At 43.1% G+C, this 16,084-nt stretch overlaps 1 protein-coding gene across 4 annotated transcripts in view; it reads left to right on the plus strand.

The window, feature by feature from the left end:
- The first annotated feature begins 627 nt into the window (after nucleotides 1–627).
- The window catches only part of SMCO4 (single-pass membrane protein with coiled-coil domains 4), a 29,354-nt gene continuing 13,897 nt past the window's right edge, over nucleotides 628–16,084 (plus strand). The window contains exons 1-2 of one of the 4 annotated variants that reach the window (XR_012627938.1): nucleotides 650–792; nucleotides 10,697–11,027. The gene's annotated coding sequence lies outside the window, so the exon portion shown is untranslated. Of the gene's footprint in view, nucleotides 793–1,327; nucleotides 1,545–5,937; nucleotides 6,030–10,696; nucleotides 11,028–16,084 lie in introns of those variants that run through there. The other 3 variants (XM_074861052.1, XM_074861051.1, XM_074861054.1) reach the window with 3 other exon arrangements.

Raw genomic sequence — 16,084 nt, forward strand, 5'->3', positions numbered from 1 at the left:
CGCAGAGTTTGATCAACTCAACAAGCGTTTCCATCCTGCAGATACTCAAGCAAGCCACCGCTGTTGTGACTTCACCTACTCTGGCGTTCTCCTGTTTAATTCACCAGGAAGTGCCACATCGCATGGCTGGGGGTGACGCTGTCCGTGCAGCCCCGTGGGGGATCTGCAGCGGGGCTGCCGGTGACGCCCGCACCCGCCTCTCTGGCCCCGTCCCGCGCACCGGTCCCGCACAGCCCGCGGGACGATACCTGGGAGGTCCGAGATGGGAGGGGGGTCGGCTGTAACTCCCCCAACTTCACAGCCGCCCGGCGGCTCCCTCAGGCGGGCACCGCTCGCCCCGCTGCGGGTCGCCGGCTCCTGCCCGCCGCGGCGGGCCCCGAGGGACGGCGGCGGCGACTCCCCCGCGCCCGGTCCCTCAGCCGCCCGCCCTCGCGGCGGAGCTCCCCGCAGCGCCTCGCGCCGCCTGGGGAGGGGAGGGCGCGGGCCGCGCCCCCTCGGCGGCGGCAGCGCAGCCGCTGCCGGCGGGACCGGGGCGAGGCTCGGGGGCAGCGGGTCCCTCGGCGGGCGGCAGAGGGCGCCCCGCGTTCCGCCAGAGCGGGGCCGGGAGGAGCCTCCGGCGCGGGGCGGCGCGGCTGGGGAGGGAGCTGCCACGTCCTCTGCGCCGAGCGGAGCCCGCCCGCGCCTCGGCCCCACGTGTGGCGGAGCGGGGAAGTTGCCGGCGGCCCGCTCGGGCTCTGCCCCTCTCCTGCCGCCGCCCGGCCCTTCCCGTCCCTCGGCGGAGCGCAACTCCAGGTAAGGGCGCGCGACGGCCCGCTCCCGCCCGCTGTCCTGGGGGAGGCCGGCGGGGCGGGAGGCAGCGGAGGGGAGCGCTGGGGGGGTCGCGGGTCGAGCCCGCGGTATCCCCGGGGGAGCCGCGGGGCAGCGGGCTCGGCTCCCGGGCGGGCCAACTTCCTGCGGACTTTGGCTGCGAGCGCTCCTTCCCGGGGCGGCGGGAGCGGTCCGGCGGCCGGGGCGCCGCGGTGAAAACCGGAAAGTTTTGAAAGCCGGTGTGCGGGCTGGGTGCCGCGGCGGAGAGCCGGGAGGCGAGCGTGGCGCGGCGGCGGGCGGGCGGGAGCCGCCGCCTCAGCGTGCGGCGCAGGGGGGGCCGCGGGCGGCTCGGGGCGCCTCCCGGCGCCTCTCCGCGGGGCGGCCCGGCTGGCGGCTGGCTCCGGGCCCTGGGGCGAAGCCGCCTCGGGGAGAGACCCCGCCGCTCCGGGCGGGGAGCTCAGGTGTGCCGCCGGCTTCGCGGAGCGGGAGGCGCCGGCGGGCCCCGCCGCTGGGCTTGAATCGCAGCCCCTGAGAAGCACCGCTGAGGGATTAAGGAGGAAAATAACTCTTTAAAGGACTCGCAGAAGACTTTGAGGTTTTGTGGTTCTGCCCTTTTTTTTTTTTTTTTTTTTTTCCTTAATTCGGTTCCCCAGTCGCGAGTACAATTGTGCTGAGCAACGATCAAGACCTGTGTTTAAGCAGCCTATTGAAAAAAAATCTCAGGAAAGCATTAAAAGGTGACCCAGGAAAAAATCAAGATAATCCCTTCTGAATGTAAAACTGTGTCTTTTGTCTCTGTTTTTTAAGCACCGTGCCTTTATTTGTGCGTGTTTTGTCCGTACGATGCGCTGACGTGAGTTCGGTTCGTAGCTTTTTGCTTCTTATTGTTGGTTACCTGAAAAAAAAAATATTTTCTGTTACGTTTCTAAACCGGTTATGGTTCAAACCTCCTTTTAAAGCAGTAGAGAAAATACATGTTCTCGTGGCAGAGATTTTACATTCCGGGGTCCCGGTCCTGCCTGAAATTTGTATGAGCTTTTTATCAGTCTGTGTGGTACCACCCTGGGCTGGGACCTCCTGGGGTTTGCATGTTTCTCTGAATTTTGAAAATGTGATTGTAAGTTATTTTTAGCTTTGTTAAAATTTCCTCCTTTAAATGAACCAGGAGTCTTGTAGGAATTCCCTGATGGCCTGTTAAAAAAAAAAAAGTGAAATGAGTTTCTCATTAGTACATCTTTAATAACTTTTTTGCTCTCTCTTAACTGCCTTTTACTGGCCTATTTATAACATACAGACCTCCTAGACTGAAGTTAAGAAGAAAGATGATTTTGGACTGTTCTCAACCTTTGTAGGTAGAAATTTCACTGATCTTTGTCAGATAAATGAACTGCTCCTTGTCACAGCAATTTTAGCTGCTGCTTTCCCTTATGCTTTGTGGGATAGAAGGGACATCTACCAACAGGAATTTTGGGTGCAGCTGTCAAATACCCCTTATTGTGTGGGAGCCTCTAGGAACTATCGGTTTCATTAGTGCTTTTTCCATCGTGGACTTGCACAGGTCTCTGTTTCTGCTCCAGAGGGTTTTGGTGGAGCTGTTGACCACAGATGCAGGTGATACAGAAGAGCATGGACAGCACTGGCAGACATACAGAGATAAAGACAAGCCATTTACCGAACTGGACATCTTTGGATGCTGCCAGGCTGGACATTGGAAAGCCCTCCCTTCTGGGTAGTCTTTAGCACGCATAACACCCTTTTGGGATGTAACTGGTGTTCACAGACCGATGGGACTGCTTTGTGTGAGACATGAGATATTTAGCAGTGGCCACATGCCCTCACCTCTTGTCTGTGGAACACCACCCGAGCTTTGCAGCTACCCCAGAGCGTCAGACTTGTGTGGAAATTGCCCTGTGTGAGGTGACAGCCCTCAGCCACACTCCCTAGCTGACCGCTGGCTCGTTGCTGCTCGTGTGGAGGTGTGTACAGTAACAGTAGACTGTTTCATTGCTGGTCGCTGCTGTATCTGTATGCTAGCAAAATAATCTTGTTTTTTTTTTTTTTTTTTTAAATCTAACCATGTTTTTCCATGCATTAAATAGAGAGTGAAATGCTTTTGCGTCTGTATGATAAACATGCTGATTAGGTGATATGAGCTGTCTTATGGGACTGTAGGTGGACTATACACAAAATCTTTTGGCCATGACACTTAATGTGTAATATAATGCTGTTTCCTTGTTAATTTTTGTTACAAATTTTCATCCTCCATGGTCTTTCTCCCTTGCCTGTTACTTTGTAGCCCCACAAGGCTTGTCCCGATGGTGTGTGCACTACCAAGAAGCAGTGGTAGTGTAGAGGAGCTGAAAGAATTTCTCCATGAAGAGTCACAGGAGACTTGCCCTGATTCAGCAGGTAGAGCTGCTGTCATGGGGACTGCACTCAGAGATCTTTTACAGAGGTATCAGGGTTTGAGGGACCTGAGCATAACTCTCTCTGCTGAATTGGGCTGGGTTTTGCTTTTACTGTTACAGCTGTGCCTCAGCTACTCCCAAAGCCATCTGAGCCCTTTGAGAATGGATCTGGCATCTCTTGATTCAACTACTTTGGTCCAGGTGCTCCAGAATAAAATGATCTCTGTCTAGTCTCTCTATCATGCACTGCAAGAAGCGTCTAGGGGTGGACTGATGTCCATGATGCCTAATAGCAATTTGTATTGCATGCCAATCTGAACTTCTCCGTTTCTTGACGGATTATGGAAATCCTATCGTGCTTGGAGAAATGTCCTGCAGAGATCTTGGCTGTTGTCTTCTCTGGAGATCCACTAAGGTTGATTGTTCTACAGGGTCACCAGAACAAGGGCAGGGCTGCTCTGTAAGACCACAAGTTCTGTAACCAGGTGACATTTTTTCCTCACAAGGTAAGAGATCCTGAGGGGTCTCCATGATTGTGCTGTTCTGTGTTGTGCCCTATTTGGTTCGTTTTGGTTTTTTAATTACTGCAGTATCAGCTTTCCAGTAAGTGCTCCTTAAAGCTGAGAAGTTACCTTCCTTTCTGCCCATTATGCGAAAGAGTTATGTTGACAGATGTGGGCTCTGTGAGGATTTGCTGAGCTCTTAATCCTGTTTGTGGCTAATAGGCCATGCTAATGTGGAAGGGCATCTCTTTCAGTATATAAAGGTCTTAACTGCTTGCTACCTTAGGGAAATGTGCTGTTGAAATGCTGTAATTGCCTTAGCAATAGTGGCAGGCCATGAGGTTCTCCATATAAAACTCTGCAACAGTGCAGGCCTCCCCCCACTTCTTTTTTTTGAGATAGATTTTTACATGGTAAGACAAACCCTAAAATAATTGCTGTAGGCAATAGAGGAAGCAGGCTTTGTATGTTGAATGTGGCAAACAGCCAGAGATCAGATATTTGTGAGCCCTTTAGGCACACGTGTATCTTGAGGGGATGAGAATGTGTGATAATATTCTCTTTGTTGTCTTTTGGCCTACCACTAGTTTAGTTTCAGGGTTTTTTTTTTTTGTCTTCTCCATCTTGCTTTGTTTGATTTCTTGCACCGTTTTTAGTTGCAAAGAAGTTAGTCCCTTCTTTCTCTCTTTAAAATGCGAGCTCTGTGCTTTTAGATGTCAACGTGCCTAGAAGTTTCTGACCGCTTTTGTCATTAGAAATCTCATAGAGTTTCTCGACGCGTAGGGCATGCCCCAATCGAATTACTCTATATTAAAGTTCTGAAAGTATAAGCATAATTTTAAGTATATTAGCAGCTTGGCAGAGACTTCTCTGTCTAGTCCATCAGTATACTGGTCAAAATAATATAAATAAGTAGTGATAGGACTTTCCCCTGCAGTTACATGTGAGTATGGAAAACACCACCGTCCATCCTGTGTAATTAATGTATGGTATTTAAGCAGCTGCTTTGTTGAAGATGGGGTTACATTCTTGGAATCAAAGGAGTTATGTTGTGTAGTTTGCTGGTGAGTTTCTTTAGGGCTAAAAAGCTTCTGAGCAAAGTAACTGCTTGCCTTCCTGTTTCCTAATACACAGTATTAAAGGCACGTGCAAGATAGGGACCTTAGTTCTTTGTTACCCAAGCATTTGATGGAGGATGTTGATAAAACCAGAAACTGGAACTGGCTTTGTAGATGGAAGATGAGAGGGTAAGTGATTTGTGACAGTGACTTGCAGTATGCAAGATACTTGATTTTTAGGTTTCTTTGGAGTGGAGGTTGCTAACAGTGCCAAAATACTTGTATTTGCCCCTTTATGGCCCATAGACTAAGGGAATGATATCTGTGTATATATCAAGAAACAGGAAAAGGGATGGTGGTTAATTAGAATGTACTGGAAACACGGAACCTGAGCATAATGTAAATGGTATGGTGGATACTGTCTTGGTTTTGTCTGGGATAGAGCTAATTTTCCTTCTTAGTAGCTAGAATAGTGCTCTGGTTTGGATTCAGTATGGGATTTGGTATGAGAAGAATGTTGATAATACACTGATGTTTTTACTTGTTGCTAAGAAATCAAGGACTTTTGAACTTCCCACGTCGTGCTAGTGTGCAGGTGCACAAGAAGCTGGGAGGGAGCAGAGCCAGAGCAATGGACCCAAACTGACCAATGAAATATTCCATATCATATAATGTCATGCTCAGTATATAGAGGAGGGTTGGTGGGGAAGCTGGCTCTCTTGCTTTTCCAGGATTGTAGTTTTGGGATTTTCTCTTCTCTGGGATCGCTAGTGGGGAACAGGCTGGGCATGGGTTGGCGGGTGGTGAGCATTGTGCATCACTCGTTTGTATATTCTATTATTATAATTATTTTAATTTTATTTCAATTACCTATGAGTGTCCTTACCTTTACGCCTCCAATCCTCTCTCTCTCCCATCCCCCAGGTGGGGGGGGGTGTACGAGCAGCTGCGTGGTGTTTGGCTGCCCACCGGGTTTAAACCATGACAATATCAAGTACTATCTACAACAGCTGCAAGGCTGCTTCTGTGACCATAATGTATTCTCTCTCTAATTGGCTTATAAAAATTAGACACAGTAATAGGGAAACTCAGTGAAAGTGTTGGTCTTGAGGAATTCTTTTCTTTAAACAGGTGGTAACAATAATGCTGCACTTTTCTCAGTCCTTTGCAGGTGCCTGTGGACTTCCTGAGGTGAAGGGACAGAGAAAAGGAGTCTGACTGCAGGCAGAGTGGGTGGGTTCTGGCCCACTCAGGTGGGTATTGACTTTCTGCATTATGACAGAAGGTCAGAAGAGATAAGCGTACAAGGTTTTGTGAAATGGCCAGATATGTCGTAGCAGGAATGCTGAAACTCATTATTGGACTTACCAACGCCTGCGAACCAGGCTAGAACATGAACTTGTGACTGGTGTCTTAGTGCCAGCTAGCCTCTTATCTGCTTCCTTTCATGATTTTTATTTTATCTTGTTTGGATTGCACATGTTTTCCATTAGACTTTTTCTAATGATCCTTTTCTTTGCACTATAGTTATCTGTATTTTTCTTTCCTTTTTACCCCCAGCTGTTGTCAGTTTGTCTGATTTCTTTTTTAATTGCATCGTTAGATTTTTCTCCTTCTGTGTATCTCCCCCATGTTGTTTACATTTGTTCTTCCTTTATTCTTCTTATATTTCTCCCCTTTTAACTCTTATCCTTAGAGGAACCAGTTTTACTTTTGGAGACCAGCCCTTTCTTATTGATTGCCAGCTGCTTTTATTGAAACTAATTTGCATTCTCTGCTCTTATTGTGCTAGACAGAGGACTAGTGATTTTGAGTAAAGCTCTTTCCCCAAAGGCTTTGCTCAGAAATTGTCTCTGTATTCCACAAAAAGAGTGGAAAATAAAGAGCAGCATCAGTGCAAAAGCTGCTTCTGCCTAAACCAATGTGTTTGTGTCTTTGTCACGTGAAGAGTAGAAATGTGGCCTGCCCTGCTGCAGGCACAAATGACTTCTCCAGGCTGAAATGAGCTGGTGGGGTGGGGGGAGTGCAGAAGGATGTGGCTTTATATTTACTTCTATTGGCATCCCTTAGACTCCAGCAGTAACAAATCCAATCCATTTTGATTGGGACTGTGTATTGCCTTGGTACTTTTGTTTACAAGCACTTGTGTAGCTGTGATTTTTAATTTTTTTTTTTTTTTTTTTTTTGGCGGCCATAGGCAGCTCTAAAAAAATTTATTAAGAGTACAGCTATACCAGTGTTAAAGAGCTGAAGAGCTGTGGCTGCATGATGGTAAACTTGGAAAAAAGTTAAATCAGAGCAGGTGACTGGGAGGGCTTTAATGCTCAAAATACTATCTGCCTTCACATTGATAAGGGTCTTCTAATAAGGCTCAAGGAGCCTTATTAATTGCTAAACATAAACACCTTGTGTTTGGGTTGGCTTTGGGCTTTGCATCATGCTAGAGGCATGGATGACTGTGATTTGGATGTACCAAACCTCAGGGTGTATACCCATCTCCTCAGACTGGTTTCTGTCTATAAATTGGTCTTACTGCTTTTTCACCCAGTGTCAGTTTGGTTTTGTCTGAGAGCTTGGCTTTGCTCGTATATTTGGAAAGGAGTTTTCTGACCATGGTGCAGTGCTTACTATCAGGTCTGGAGAGGAGGTGTGCTGTATAAAACTGTTATTAAAACTCACTGAAGTGCTTTGCCTCTAAAATGTTTGTTCCTAGCATGGCTGCTTACTGGTAGTGAGATGTCAACAGCATCTTACACTTTATATAGCATCATTGCGTCATGAACGATCTTGTGCTTGACTTTGACACCCAGCTAGAAGGATAACAAAAATACGGAATTGTTCAGGTGAAGCTGCAGGATACAGCTTTTAGTTATAAAAGTGCATCCGTGAACATAGCTTAGGTGTATGGCTGTCATGATATAAATAAGATTCAAGATTGTAGAGACTTTTATTAGACCTTACTGGAGCCAGTATAAAATATGACTCTGAGCCTGCAGCCATGCCACAAAAAGGCTCAGGAAATTCACCTGTAGTTGTTTGTTTTTGCAAACTTAGGTCTGCTAATACGCCTACTATGCTGGGTCTTGCCTGCTTTGGATGGGAGAGCATACAGTTAAACTCTAGCATAGGTTAGGACAGAAACTGAAGGATAAACATCTGTCTTAAGTGACTTGAGGGGTTTAGGTGCTGATGCTGCATAGCATCAGAAAAACTGAAGTTTACTGAATTGATAACTTTAAAGGAGTGGGTTGTATTTATACTGTTATAACCTGTGAAGTATGTTTGAAGGCTTGGAGTTACTTGTGGTGAAGGACTTTAGCATGGAGGAAAGGGGTGCATGTGAACTTCTTGCCTAAATGTTTGGGTTTGATACCATTATTCAGAAGTCTTGATGCTGGTTCCTGCTGCTGTATTGAGATAATTTCGGTCTGCAGAGCAAGCCTTAGCCAGTTTCCCTCCATTGTTTAAGTCTTTCCCACAGTGGTAAGAGAAATATTTAACAGGATAGGAAACAGTGTCTGTAAAAGTAAGATTTGCTCTGAAATCTGATTGACTGCCTGAACTATTTCTAAGTCTTTTATGTTGAAGCTGACTTGCTTCTTTCTGTTGATAATTTATTATGTTAATTGATTGTACAATAATCTTTAACAAACATGCTTTTGCTTTTTTTTTTTTAGATGACATTATAAATTGGGGAAGAGAAAGGGAAATATTTGTATACAATCATTTTATTGTTTTTTCCATGTCTTCCAGCTATAGCACTGCCTTCCTGAGTGGGGGAAAGTGAGACCTTTCTGTTTGGTATCCAAACAGAATAAAATGCAGAAGCCAATAGTAGAAGTAGGAGGGAGAATCCATCTGACTTTTAAAATCCTTGCTTTTGTTAATAACAGGATGTTATTACTATTGAAATGATAATTTTTTTTAAAAAGGTTATTAAATTTAGCGTGTGCTTAAGGGTGAGCAAGGGGAGTTCCAATCCCCCAAACAAACCTGTAGAAATAAATCTTTGAAGCAAATTCAGTAACAAGCAGAAATATTCAAGTTTGTCTGTATGTCTTAACATTGACCTCCTCCTGAACTAATTATGGCCCCCCCTAACACAGAGAGGGTGTAGGTATACAGTGCCTTGCAGACTGACCTGCACTTCTCTGCCCATAGTCTCAAATAATTAGACAGGAGTTGGATCTTCTCTATAAGCCTTCTAGCTTTGTTATTTCAGTGCTGTGCTCAATTTAAAATGCAGTGCTGAGAGACTGGCCTTTTTTAGCTTAGGCACAGCACCAGTCTAACCAATCACTGCAGTTTTTGAACTGGAGCTGGTTTGCATCTGATCTTCTGAGAACAGGAGTGAGGAAGATTGGGTCTGCCTGTGGTGTATCACCCCGTCATGCCCCATGACTGGTTTTGGTAAATCAAAGCTGTTGACAGCTGGTTTAGCTTTTTTTTTTTCATGTTCCCTTTCTCTGTATGTGTTCATGAGATGCCCAACTGCCAGTGGGAGCTTAGTCTCAGCTGTCCTTTGTGACTTTGGAAAACTTCAGTGTTGTTTTTTTGTTATGGGTCTTTTTTTGGGGGGGGGGGGTGTGTGTGTTGGTTTTTTTTTGGGTGGTTTCTTGGAGTGTTGTATTTTTTGGTTGGTTGGTTTGGTTTGGGGTTTTTGGAAGAAGGTACCTGTGCAGTTGGTACTTCAGTTTTTAATATCTGGATGTGTTTTCCTGGCAAAGATTGGTTTTCCAATGCCTCTCACAACAGTGAAAAGAACCCACTGGCCCCTAAAGCTTTTCTACTTAATGTACTTCCTTGACCTTTTCAATCACTTTGTGCTTTTGCAAGGGTATAAACCTGGATATTTTACATATCCCATGTTGCTGAACTAAATGACAATTTTGGGGTTTTGAGAGGTATGAGCTTTGATGATAAATGCATATTTTTTCCCTGTATAACTTTATACTCAGTGCTGGGCATTCCTGAAAGAGAAATGCAGTGTGAAGAGAGGTCTTCTGACAGTTTTGGCCTTAGCAACCCTTAGAAACACAGGAGAGGAAGAATTAAAGGAAAGAGCTGCAGTGTGCAGAGTCTGAAGAATTAACATCAGTCCCTTTTTCATATCATGTAAGGAAAGAGGTGACTGGAGGAAGAAATCTTTCCCATGGTACTAGCAGAGAAGCACAGACAGTATTTGGGAGCCAGATAAGAGCCCACAAGCAGCAGAAGCTTATTACATTGCCGAAGCTTTCTGGGCTGTGATCAGTGTTCTAAACCAGTTTAAGAAACAGTCAACAAAGTATGTTTTCCAGGGGTTGAAAAGACTTCTAGTTAGTGATTCCTCTTCATCTGGAAGCTTCAGATGTATGTGATAATCCCCATATAATGCAATTCAAAAATATTTTTAAGCTTAACCTTATTTTAATTAAAAAGAGGGATCACATCAGGATATTCCACGTTGCATGTTTGTTAAACAACATATACTGTCTGGATAACTGACTGAAAACTTTGCTATATGGCGTTTATTTACTGCTGTCTTTTGTGCCAAATTTTAGTTGTTGCTAGGTTTTTTCTTTTTTTTGTGAAATGAACAAGTATGAGTTTTTCTCTGAATATTTTCATTCTGTGAATGTTTTTATTCATTGTGTGAAAATAATATGATGCTGTGTTACTAAAAACGAAGAAAATTTAGGTTGTAGGCATATATTGTAATGTCATCAGCTTTTTTTTCCCCTGTAAGAATTATAGTAGATGCTGAAGGTTGGTTAAGCTTGAGATATAGTTGCTTTCCAAAATAAATACTATTTATGAAAGTTTATTTCAAGTTATCTACAGGAGAGTGAACATGCAAGGAGGGGGTATGTAATGTTTTCTTTGGAACATACCTTTGCTAAATATATTTTTAAAGGTTGCTAATCTGTTTCCTGCCTAGGAAACCAAAGAAGTCAAAGAGAGAAGGAGATTATGGACATATCTGTTACTTCAGTGCTGTGGCGTTTCTATGACTTCCATCTCCTACGCAGTTACAAGCTCTGCAGGAAAGGGATATGCGACTTGTGTTGAAAACTTTCAGGTTTCCTGTTTCTCTGAGCAAGCTGGTTTCTGGCTGAGCCAGTTAACTTTTACTGCTGGGCCATGTCTACATATTTTCTGTTGCCCTGGAAAATCTGTGGTCTCCACTGTTCCTGACCACCTTGGATAGTTAGTGATCTCTTCCCTCCAGACTCACAATACCAGCAGTGTAGTGGCATCAGCTATGTGCAAGTCCCTTTGAATTCTGCTGTCAGTTGTATTTCTTGTGAATAAAGTGTTGCTGTTATAGAATTCCAGGGAGCCCTGAATATAAACGTATCAATTATGTGTCAACACAACAGCATCTGTCATTGAAATTTGGTATCATTTATTTGGCATCAGCATAGCAAAGATTTGGCTGACAGCCAGAGTAAAATATTCCAGCAGAAACTGCTGCAACAGGAGCCATCTCTGAAGTAATTCTCTGAAATTCAGGTGTTCTAACATCATCTTTTAATAAATTCTTAGGACATTAGGGACCTTAAGCAAAAAGCCTTTCAGGTTCCACATTCTTGTCTACTTTTATTTCTTGTCCATATTTTTTTTTTTGTTATTCCTGCTCTCCAAAGAGATACCTATAAGGTTCTGGGTTGTATATATCCTGTGATTTAGTATCCTTTTTTGGCTTTCCATTTCATATTCCAGCACTTGTTTACATAAAAATTCCAAATGAATGCAATCAGTGATGGCTTCTTTGGGGAAACTCTGCTTAACTGTGAAAGAGGCGAGGCTTTCAAAATAGGAGAGTAAGAAATTATATCCCTTTTCTCGTAAAAGATATGTGGTTGGTTGTTTGGTTTTTTGTATTTTTTTTTTCCTGATTAACTTAGTCTCTCTAATCTTGCTTGCTTTTTCTTAGACTTTATCTAAGTAAGTTTCATAATCCCAGAGATGTGAGTAAGTCAAAACAGTAAATTTAGAAAGTTAGAAAACCCCAAGTATGTAAGACACTCCATTTGTCATGGGCATAATTGCCATGGTTCAGTAAATATTTTGGAGTACCTGTGGGAAATAGGAGACTCAGATCACTTTGCTTTTATGGATGACCCTTATCATGCTTGAAGGAGGTAAAGAACTAACTCTTCTGTATAATGGTATAGCTTGCAATAGTCAGCTGACTGATTCCTATATCTTTTTAAAATTGAAATGGGGAAGATCGGAGTTGGAAAGCAGAAAATAGGGCAGAAAGACTTGGTGTCATGTAATGTATCCAAATGTTTACCTCATGTTTTTTCACTGACTAGGCTCCAAACAGTCCCCATCCCTTCATCAAATTACATTTAATTTTCATTTGTGTGCTAAAGAAACTCCTTTCTAGAAAAGGTTAAGAACAATACAGAGATAAAAGTAGTTGGGAGAAAATATGCATTGGATTTTCAGTGCTGGAAGAAAAGCTTGTAGAATAAAGATGAACTGGGATTTTTTTGAGGTTTTTGGTTTTTGTTTTTTTTTTTTTTTTTTTCCCTGAGGTTTGAAGTCCTGTGAAGTTCAGTTTCTCTTGGAGGGAAGAGAACAACGAAAGGGAGGGAGGTCTGTCATATTGTCTGCATTTTAAATGGGTTGGTTTCTGTTTGGGTAGAACAGTAATAGTAAATTTGGATTAAGCACTAACTTCATACTCTCAAAAGAAATCACAAATCTAGAGTGAAGTAATGAAACCTCTTTAGGAAAATCAATGCTACCTTTATCCAAGCTCAATTTATTCAGGAGGTCAGCTTTGTTGCTGCCCTGGCATAGCTTGAATTTAATGATTAACCTCTTAGTGACTGTTCATGTAACTTCTGGCTTTCCATCTGGTACTTTATATAAGCGTAAGCCAAGATGATAACAGAATGCTGTAGTAGAGTGGTATGTGCTATTTGGGGAAAAATCTCTTTCCAAATCCTATATGCAGTATGCATCAGCCCCAGTGAAACTGAGAGAAGCCCATTAAGAAACCTGATTAGCTGTCTGCTCTCTAGATGAGTTAAAATCTCTGTCCAGTGTGGTAATCAGTGATGTCTAACTGGTAGCTTATCTGGTAATAGTGCTGTCGCCTTTTATAGAGGCGCCTTCTCTTGCAGTTCTGCCAGGCATGTGTATTCATTTCAGCCACGTATAACATTGAGTGTTGAAGTGATACCCTGTAATAAATTTTAAAATCCTCTTCAGTGCTGAACCTGGCACTGTCTTGTTCTGTTGTGTCGCCCTTCCATTCAGCAAATTTCCTTGTGAGATCTAAAAGTGTCATGTAAGCAGTAGCATACAAGAGGAGAGAGAGTGTGCTTTGTGTGAAAGCAGCACTGAAAAGTGCAGCATTAAGTTCAAGGTTCAAAGCAAAGTATTGTCAAGTACTAGACAGTGTGCTTGCTCCAGTGGTAATCATCTCTGTAATTTTCTGCAGGTTAAAAAAGAAAATCCATATAATTTTGGGAAGAAAACATGAAAAAGATTTTAAAAGTACCTATAGTTAATGTAATACCCTCTAAGGTCCAAATTGTTTTCCTGTTAAAATGGAGAATGTGAGGAAGAGCAATTCTAATGCCAGCAGTCTTTGATGTATTTAGCTCCATAAAATACAGATCTGCTGTCCACTCCATACCCACAGATGTTTATGTCCATGGAGAGACCTGGCTGAAGCCTGTGGAGCGCTGTAGTAGCAACAGAGGCAAGTTGTCAGATGGGAACTGAACTTCTCTCAGGTCTGCCCACGTGTACCTAGTCCTGTATCTTTTGAAGGTGTCTTCGTTGGTAGTTCTTGCTTTCCATCAGTGTTTGTTCATCTTCCATCTTTCCTTTCACTTGAAGGAGGTGAATTTTGACTGTGGCTGTCCTGATGGTTGTTTTTTTAACTGCTGTACACTTTTTGCTCTTGGGTTCCATTAAGTTACTGTGATCTTAGCCAGTGCTTTCTACCTTATTTTGTATTCCATTCTAAAGTTGCTATTTTGAAATATATTAATATTGTGTCATTTCTGTCTAGAGGTTTATGAACAATTTTGACCTGTTGCTAGCATGCCCAGTTGATTGAAACTTTAGCTCGACCTCAAGGAAGTTCAGATGATACATATGATACAGTACAATAGATAAAAGGCTGTGCTGCTCCCTTCCCCTTCTCAAAAATCTGCTTAGTGGTTGTAGTTCGAGTTTCAAGGCTCGGTTAATTTGTGAAAAAAATTCTCACTTCTCTGTTGGACAGAGGGGTGAGCAATGGTGGATGGCCTGTATCATAGGAGGAGTAAGTAGATCTAGTTATCTTCTGATATCTCTAGCCCTTTGTAGGAAGAAGATGGTTCTCAGGGTCCTGCTGGAGGTGGTTTGTACTGTCCTCGCTCGCCTTCAAATGCACAGAATGTGCTTGTTGATTCTCTTGGTTTTTGGAGAGCCCATGGTTGCATTACACTTGGCTTTATTTAGAATATTTAGGTTCTGGACTGGCTAGTAAGAGGCTCTGTTAAACCACTGCCTTGTTTTCTGTCTGGATATTTGGTTTATTTGACTCTCTGTGGATCCTCCATCCCTTCTCTTAGTCTCCTTTCCTCCTCCCAGTTCAAATTAGTTGCAGTTTTTGTGGAAACTAACATTTTCCTTTACTAGAAAATTCAGAGGGCAAAATGCCCCTTCTTCACTCTTAGGAGTGAAGTGCTATTTTATAGTATCCGCAGATTAAATATTGGGGTCGCTGAATCTACTTCTGGCACCACAGCTCTTGTACTGAGGAACAGCCTGTTCGGAGCAGCGTTTGCAAAACCATTTCAGTACATCTCACTATTACCAAGTCAGTACTGCAACCTTATATAAGCCAGTCTCCATCCACTTAACTCCAGGACAACTTTGATGATTAATATTTATATAAAAGCTTTCATGTTTCCACAGTGAAACTGTCTCACTCTCAAAAGAAAAGGTGGCTTTTTCCCTGTTGACTTGGTGTGAAAAAGCTTGCAAAGGCTTTCAGCAGCACTGCATCTGAGACAGGCATCAGCAGAAAAACTAGGGTTGTCTTTAATTCGGTATCTCATTTTGTGAAATTGCCTACTCTGAGAGAAATAAAACATTTACATGTATATTAACCAATGTTTGCCAGCTCTTGGAATAAAGCCAGTTCTCTCAGGGCCAAACAAATGCTCTGAGTGAATGAGTAATAATCTGCTATTGTCACTCCTAATTTATGGATGGGTAGATAGAGCAATGTTTGCCATTTTAAGTTGTCCTATTCGCTTGAAAGACTAAAAATCACGATTAGCTATCAGCTTGGAGTATCTATAGCATGTCTGTTTATAGCTGATTTACTCAATATAGCTGTTGCAAAAGTTCAAAACCTCCCCATGTGATAAGAAATAATTGTGGAAGAGGATGAGAATGCATGAAGGTTACAGATGTTTCGGACGGTAATTTGGAACCTGCAGCTAGAGGCTGAAAAGATCTATGACATCTCCTCTTTTTAAATGACATGCAAGGTCCCTGTGCCTCATTTATTTTCTGAGGAAATCTGTACTGTCATCTCTCTCATGTTAATAGAAAGTTAAAAATCCATGGATTCCCAAGATAATGGCTGTATTGAGCTTTTGTTGTTGATAGATAAGTAAGAGGAGGGCATAATACTGAGTACCTTACAATGATGTTCTCCTGTGTCTCTGAGCCTCTTCATTTGCTTAATTTTTCAACAAATACAGTTAAAAAGAGTTTTTAAAACTTTGTTTTATGCATTTATGAGCATGCTTTTCCCATGAAGTTAACGACAATCTTGGCAAGATTGGGGTGAATAAAAATAGTAAGAAGACTTTCTTTTGTTGAGAAAGATGAGTGTTTTTAATGGGAGTACTTAAAATCCTACCCCTATAAAGCCCATATTAAATACTGCAGAGGCAAATAGTACAGCATCCCTCTGGAGTAGGATTGAGGCATTATGAGTCACTCTTGAGATGAAATTGTTCTCAGAATGTCCTGTGAAGTCTTCCCTGAGATCTCCTTGCTGGTTGTGGAGGAGTGTGCTATACCACACCTAAATACATAGATAGGAGATGGATGAGAAGTACAAAGCTCTTTAGTCAGCCATGAAGAGTAAATAAACACAGTGCAGAGGTGAGACTGATAATTGATGTCCGTCTTCTCTGACAGGTTGACTCTTCCATCCACTCCTTTCAGTCTTTATTTCACTTCCAAGCAGCTTTTCTTCCACGCATTGGTTTCTCTTTCCTTTTGTTTCACTTCCTTTCTTGCACACTAAGGGGGTTTTCCTGCTCTTTCTGTCTGGGCTTCATTATCTCAC

This window comes from Strix uralensis, chromosome 2 (genome assembly GCF_047716275.1).
Source record: "Strix uralensis isolate ZFMK-TIS-50842 chromosome 2, bStrUra1, whole genome shotgun sequence".
NCBI lineage: Eukaryota > Metazoa > Chordata > Aves > Strigiformes > Strigidae > Strix > Strix uralensis.